The sequence below is a fragment of the Elephantulus edwardii genome, unplaced genomic scaffold (assembly GCF_000299155.1).
Source record: "Elephantulus edwardii isolate Elephantulus edwardi_28Jun2011 unplaced genomic scaffold, EleEdw1.0 scaffold00033, whole genome shotgun sequence".
Classification (NCBI taxonomy): Eukaryota; Metazoa; Chordata; class Mammalia; order Macroscelidea; family Macroscelididae; genus Elephantulus; species Elephantulus edwardii.
In genome coordinates this window covers 19,090,680-19,098,501 of record NW_006399783.1, presented here as the reverse complement: position 1 = coordinate 19,098,501, position 7,822 = coordinate 19,090,680, and the positions used below count along the sequence as shown (strand labels likewise).

The 7,822-nt window shown below is 46.7% G+C and overlaps 1 protein-coding gene and 1 pseudogene across 1 annotated transcript in view; one reads left to right on the top strand and one right to left on the bottom strand.

Moving 5' to 3' along the window:
• The window catches only part of SIMC1 (SUMO-interacting motifs containing 1), an 85,034-nt gene that overhangs the window by 42,378 nt on the left and 34,834 nt on the right, over positions 1 to 7,822 (bottom strand). The window lies entirely within an intron of this gene.
• Positions 964 to 5,217, top strand: LOC102845936 (annotated as a pseudogene).

Here is a 7,822-nt window from a genome sequence, read left to right as displayed (position 1 = left end):
AACAACAACAACAACAACAACAACATATATCCCCTGGGAGGAGTTTGCCCATCTTTTTCCCCACTGTGCAGCTGGTGGACTAGAACTGCCTATCTTTGTGTTGGCAGCGCAACTCCTTATCACTAGACTGGACACTATTGCAGTTGAAAGAAATGAAAAAAAAAAAAAATTAAGCCTCGAGTTTCAACATGCTAATGATACAGGGGAAGAAAAAAAAAAGACAGAAGGAATACACGGTCACTGTACCAAAAAGAATTGGTTGACACGTAACCATTTTCAAGAGAAGCAAAGGAGGAAGTACATAGAATTAAAGGGGGAAGTCAAGGCTGTATTAAAGACATTGAATAAAAAAATACTCAACCAAGGCTCCAGGAATTTGCAGGATACTAATGGAGAAGTTTCAACAAACAGATGGAAGTGCTCACTTGTCTGTGCCATAAAGTTTGGGAGACAAGCTACCTGACCAGCAACTGGAAGAGATCTGTATTTGTGCTCATTCCAAAGAAAGGTCATTCAACATAATGTGGAAGTTATTAGAAAAAAATCATTGCTATCACATGTAAAATGTAAAAATGGTTTCAGCATTCAGAGATTGGAGGTAGCACTGAGGAGAAGACATATCTTTCTATCTCTTACAGACCAGAAGTCTCAGAGATCTGCCCTGCCTGACCTAGGTTGTGGTTGCAACAGGGAAAAAAGTGAAGACAAGGAAATGAAGAAAGTGACACAACAGTGAAAAGTACCAGCCATCCCAAGGAAGCAAAGGAGGAAAACAAGCTTATGGGAACAGAGAAGCCCTCAGACTCCTTAATGCAAGGTCAGAGCCACCAGGAAGTGCTGAGTTTCCTACAAGATTGGGAATCTATTGAATCTAAACCTCACTCAGAGATGAAGAAGAGAAATGGGAGACCCCCAAAAGCAATTAGAGAGATCACGACATTGCCACTTTACTCCCTAGCAGGCACCTACTACCCTGCCCAAGGCATGCAGCAGTTTCCTATTGGTGTGGGATCAGCCCAAGTTTTAATGAACCAGCCACATCCAATTGCGCCCAAGAGAATGAAAGATAATCCAAATTTGATATCCAAATCAAGGAGGAAAGGATATCACAGAGGAGATTATGTCTGGGGCCTATAGCTTCTCCACCCCCACCCCTCCTCAGGTTGGAGGTGGTCTGCAGCCTCAAACTAATGGAGAGACACATCAGGTTTCTGTCATTGTCCAGCCAAATGACCGGTCACAGCGAGCGATCATTGGTGGTCGACCTGGGCTACTTGTCCCAGAGCACAGCCCTTCCGAATCTCAGCCTTCATAACTTTCTCTAACTCCATCATAACCTCCAACCTTGGAACCAGGGCCTGAGCCTAATCTTGAAGTCCTTTCTATTCCTGGGAACACTATGACAACAAGGACAATACAGATGTCTGTGAAAGAGTCAACCCCCATGCCCCATGAAACTGGAGAGCCATATTGCCTCTCACCAGAACCCACTGCCCTCTCTGAACCCATACTGGAGGTAGAAGTGACACTTAGCAAGCCACTTCCAGAATCTGAGTTCCCTTCCAGTCCTCACCAGGTTCCTCCTACTCGTACATCCTCTCCATGAATCCAGTGGTGTACTTGCCCCTGAGCATCTGGAACCAGAGGTGGAGCCTAACATGGAGCTTGCATCTCTGTCTCCTCCAGCTTGTCTTTCTGAACCCTCCATGCCCATTGCTCTTACTGCCCAACCCGAGGAACTACTTCATGAAGTCCCTTTCACCACCACCTGTGGACATAAGCCCCATCAGTACACCAAAGGAGCAGACCCAGGAGGCCACGGGGTCAGCAGCTCCCCCCATGGGCCTCCCCACCACTCCAGCAACAGAACCTCCAGGAACTTCCCTTGCTCAGGAGGAGGATATGGAGGACGAGGATGAAGGAGGAGAAAGAGATTCTGAGGGTGAGAAGGGAGAGAAACTACCTTCCCAAGAAAGCACCCCTGCCCCAGGCTTCCTGTCCCAAAATCTGGAGGCGATAGCAGCCACCCAAGTGGTGGTGTCTGTGCCAAAGAAGAGAAGGAAAATTAGGGAGCTAAATAAGAAAGAGATTGTGGGAGATCTTCTGGATGCCTTCAAGGTGAACCCGGGAGTACCAGAGGTAGAACGTGAACTCCCTGTAGTCAACAATCGAGGCCCAGAAACTGAGAGCGGCCGGGTGGCCCCATGGCCTGAGGAAGCACATGAGATTTGGGACTCAAAGGAAGACAAAATGCGTAATACCGAGAATATCCAGCCTGCAGAGCAGGCATATAAGTCAGATCACTGGAAGCCTCTAAATGTGGAGGAGAAAAAGCCCTATGATCGGGAGTTCCTGCTTGGCTTTCAGTTCGTCTTTGCCAGTCTGCAGAAGCCAGAGGGCTTGCCCTGTATCACTGATGTGGTGTTGGAGAAGGCCAATAAAACACCATTGGGGCTGCTGGATCCTGCCAGGTTACAGAGCATAAATTGAGGCCCAGACTTCACTCCATCCTTTGCCAACCTTGGCAGACTAGCCCTTAGCAGCCTTGGGCTCCCAAGGGGTAGGCCAGGTAGGGAGATACCCCAAGGGCCACAGACTGGCTTGGGACCCTGACACTCTCAACAGGGTCCCCGAAAGGAACCATGCAAGATCACCGACTCAGTGTTAATGACTGAAGACATAAAACTGAACAAAACCGAGAAGGCCTGGAAACCCAGCAGCAACCGGACAGTGGCTGACAAGGACCGAGGAGAAGAGGATGCGGATGGAAGAAAACCCGAGATCTGTTCCGCAGGGTGTGATCCATCATGAATAAGCTGACACCCCAGATGTTCAAGCAGCTGATGCAACAAGTGACGCAGCTGGCCATAGACACCGAGGAGCGCCTCAAAGGGGTCATCGACCTCATCTTCGAGAAGGCCATTTCAGAGCCCAACTTCTCTGTGGCCTATGCCAACATGTGCCGCTGCCTCATGGCACTGAAAGTACCCACTACAGAAGAGCCAACGAAAACTGTGAACTTCCGAAAACTGTTGTTGAATCGATGTCAGAAGGAGTTTGAGAAAGACAAAGATGATGATGAGGTTTTAGAGAAGAAGCAGAAGGAAATGGATGAGGCCGCTATGGCCAAAAAGGCTCGAGATAAAGCCCGGCGGCGCTCTCTTGGGAATATCAAGTTCATTGGGGAGTTGTTTAAGCTGAAGATGTTAACCGAGCCGATAATGCATGACTGTGTAGTTAAACTGCTTAAGAACCACGATGAAGAGTCTCTCGAGCGCCTGTGCCGTCTGCTGACCACCATTGGCAAAGACCTGGATTTTGAGAAAGCCAAGCCGCTAAAGGATCAGTATTTTCACCAAATGGAAAAAAAAATCATTGCGGAAAAGAAGACATCTTTCAGAATTCGCTTTATTCTGCAAGACGTGCTGAATCTGTGATGGAGCAATTTGGTACCAATTGGGTACCAAATCCACAAGGAAGCTGAGATGGAAGAACATCGGGAGCACATCAAAGTGCAGCAGCTCATGGCAAAGGGCAGTGACAAGCGACAGGGTGGCCCTCCAGGCCCATCCATCGGCCTTGGTCTTCCACTTGTGGACGATAGTGGCTGGAACACAGTCCCTATCAGCAAGGGCAGCCGACTCATTGACACTTCACGTCTCACCAAGATCACAAAGCCTGGCTCTGTGGATTCAAACAATCTGCTCTTCGCACCGGGAGGGCAACTGAGCTGGGGCAAAGGCAGCAACGGAGGCTCAGGAGCCAAACCCTCAGATGCAGCATTAGAAGGTGCTCATCCAGCTACTAGTACTTTCAGTTGCTTCTCAGCCCTTCAGCAACCAGTACCCACAGAAAGCACAGCTAAAAGGCATGTGGTACAGAGGAGTAGCTTGAGCAGGGAATGAGGAGAGAAAGCTGTCGACCGAGGGGACTGCCTGGAGCAGAGTGAACGAGGAGATGACAGAAAGGACCAGCTCCATGGCGCACGGGCTCCTGCCGCCAAGCAGAGCTTCAGCAAGGACGTGGAGGAGCGAAGTAGAGACAGGTCCACCCAGCCCGAGGGACTGCTCAAGACAGCCAGCCTCATGGAGGAGCAGGACTGTGGGTGAGACACTGTAAAGCGAGAAGCCACCTGGCCACCAGTGAGCCCTCCAAAGGCCGCACTCTCAGAGGAGGAGCTGGAGAAGAAATCCAAGGCCATCACTGAAGAGTACCTTCACTTTAATGACATGAAGGAAGCAGTACAATGTGTGCAGGAACTGACATCACCCTCCTTGCTGTTCATCTTTGTTCGATGCGGCATCGAGTCCACCCTGGAGTGCAGTGCTGTCGCTCGGGAGCAGATGGGGCGGCTGCTGCACCAGCTGCTTAGTGCTGGGCACCTCTCCTCTGCTCAGTACTACCAAGGGCTACATGAAATCCTGGACTTGGTGGAGGACATGGAAATTGACATCCTGCATGTGTGGCTCTACCTGGCACAGCTGATAAAACCCATCCTGCAGGAAGGCGGCGTGCCCCTGGGAGAGCTGTTCCGGGAGATTACAAAGCCTCTGAAACCCCTGGGCAAAGCTGCTTCTCTGTTACTGGAGATCCTGGGGCTTCTATGCAAACGCATGGGCCCCCCAAAGGTGGGGATGTTGTGGCAAGAGGCTGGGCTCAACTGGAATGAGTTTCTCCCTGAAGGTCAGGACGTCAGTGCATTCATCACCCTGGGAGAAGTGTCCAGAGGCCCCCAGTCAGATGGCTCTCCTCTTGGTGGTGCAGCTGGAGAAACTGCTGAAGGAGGACAGCAGTGATGAGTCAGTGTGCCAGTGGATCCAGGCTAATCTGAGCAGCAGGTAGCCTCCAACACATTAGTTCGAGCCCTCATGACAACTGTCTGCTATTCTGCAATTATCTTTGAGAATCCCCTCCGAGTGGATGTTGAATGCTGAAAGCACCAGCGAAAACGCTACAGAAATACCTGTGTGATGAGCTGAAGGAAGGCACTCCAGGTGCTCTATGCACTCCAGGCCCTCCCTGTGACCTTAGGACAGTCTGCCAACCTGCTTCCTTAGTGCATTGAACGATGAGGACGTGGTCAAAGAGGAGGCCTTCTACAGCTGGGAGAGCAGTAAGGACCCCGCTGAAGAGCAGGTCAAGCATGTGTTTCTCAAATCTGTCACAGGCTTCTTCAAGTGGCTTCCTGAGGCTGAGGAAGAGTCCCACCACAACTGAGTGTGGGTCTGACCAGGAACTTGGAGCCCCATGGACTGGAGGATGGCCCAGCCAGCTGCCAGGACTGCAGGGGGGTGGCAAGGGCAGTGGGTGCCTACTGTAACGCGAGGTGTCTGAGCTAATAAAGTGCCTGAAGAGGCAGGATGGCTTTGGGCCAATGTTAAAAAAAAATGGTTTCAGCAATATATCAGTAGGGAATTTCCAGAAACTCAAGTGGAATGAGGTATATAACTGCTGATGTCACATGGATGTTGGCTGAAAGCAGAGAGTAATAGAATGTTTACCTTTTGTTGATTATTCAAAGGAATAAAACTGTGTGAATAATAACATATTATGGATAACACTGAAAAATGGGAACTGAAAATGCTTAATTGTCCTCAAGCAGTGTCTGTAAACAGATCAAGAGACAGTTGCAGATCAAGATGTAGTTCTCTGAACAAAACAAAGGGAAAGTACATGATTTAAAATCATGAAAGAGTATATCATCAGAGTGTATCCTTCTACCAAACGTATTCAATATATGTGCTGAATAAATAACCTGAGAAACTAGACTATATGGAGAAGAATGTGGCATCAGGATTGGAGATGATTCTTTAATAAACTCTAATATTCAGGTGATATAATCTTGCTTGCTCAAACAAAGGCTTGAAGTACTTACTGATGAAGGTGGAGACCAAAGATTAAAGCATGCAGAATAGATTACACCTCAGTAGAAAGGAAACAAAATTCTTCTAACTGGACTAATAAGCAACATCATGATAAGTGGAGAAAAAAATTGAAGACATTAAACATTTCATTTTACTTGGAGACACAATCCACACTCACGGACCCAACAGTCAAAAATCACACAATGTACTGCATTGGATAAATATGGTACAATGGACCACTATTTACTTATTTGTTCATTTAAATTGTGATTTGAGTGAAAGTTTACAGAGCAAATTGGTTTTCTATTCAACTATTCAGACATATTTCATGACATTAATTATAAATACCTACACTATAATAGTACTTTCTCTCTGTAATTTTCATTAATCCTAGTCTTCATTTTCTGCTTTATGAGCTTTGTTTCTAGATAAATGTCCTGATCATGCATAGTTGATTGTTCTAAGAATTAAGTACCTCCCTGGTATTACTTTTTACCTCCTAGGCATGTTTCTTGTTTGGATGAAAGGTGAACCAAAGGGGTGAACTTAATTGTAGACTCAAAAGTGGACTAAGACCACAGCCATTTTTATGATTTTGAGTTTCGTTCTACATTTCTCTCGCACACTATCCAGGATTTTCTACTGTGATTCCTCTTAACAGCAGACAAAGTATTAAAGAAAAGAAGATGTCACTTTGAAGACTAAGGCAATCAAATTTTTTAAAAAATTGCTTTGTATACATGGAAAGGGAGCTCTGGTGGCCGAGTGGCAAGAAGTTGCACTGCAGTCCTGAAGGCACACAGTTTGAATCCACCAGCTGCTCTGTGGGAGAAGGATGGGCAATCTCCTATTGTGTGATTAATTGCCTCAGAAAACCCAACAGAGGGTCAGTTATGGGTCGGTGCTGACACGACAGAGTCAATAGCAATAGCAATATATACATGGAAAGCTGGGCAAGGAATAAGGAAAACAGAAGAACTGATGCCTTTGAATTATTTGTTCTTTTTTAAAAAGTATTTTATTTTTATATCAGTTTGCATACAGAATCCTTATACATTGTGTTTCACACATTTCTTCACTGTGTTTTACACGATCATTCCTATAACTTTATTTCCTTCCTTCCTTCCTTCCTTCCTTTCTTTCTTTCTTTCTTTCTTTTTGTGTACCGTCGAATCAGATGCTACTGACACAGGAGGAGATTGTCCCTCCTTCTCCAGCACAGCACGCCTTCAGGACTGCAGTGCACCTTCTTGCCACTCGGCCACCAGAGCTCCCTTTGAATTACACTGTTCTTATGTAATGCTAAAATGGAAATGACTCATTGTTGTCCCTCTAGTGGGTTTTCAGAGATTGCATGAGCTGAGACCATCCATCTTTCTCCCATTGAGCAACTGGTGGATTAAAATTGTGTGTCTTTGGGTTGGCAGTTAAGCTCCTTACAGTGTTGGCTAAAAACACTAAATATACCATGTTATTGTTATCATTAACTACTGTTGAGTAAGAAACAACTCATAGATGACTCTCCAGTGGGTTTTCAGAGGCAGTTAATGGCATGGGAGAAGGCTGTCCATCTTTCTTCCTTGGAGCAGCTGGTGGATTTGAATACCTTTGGGCTGACGGCATAACTCCTTACCACTAGGCCACCAGAGCTCCTGAATATATACCATGAACTGCCAAAAATAAATCAAGATATAGATGATATAGATATAGATTTATAGATATTTGTATTGTTGTTGTAGTTATGTGCCATCGAGTCGTTTGCGACTCATAGCGACCCTATGTACAACAGCTCTAAACCCTGCTCTATCCTGTGCCAATCTCATTGCCCCTGACACACCTATCCGGAGTACCCCAGTCACTGAATCAATCCACCGCATAGAGGGTCTTCCCCTCCTGCGCTGTCCCCCTACTCTACCCAGCATGATGTCCCTCTCTAAAGACCTGTCTCTCCTTACAAC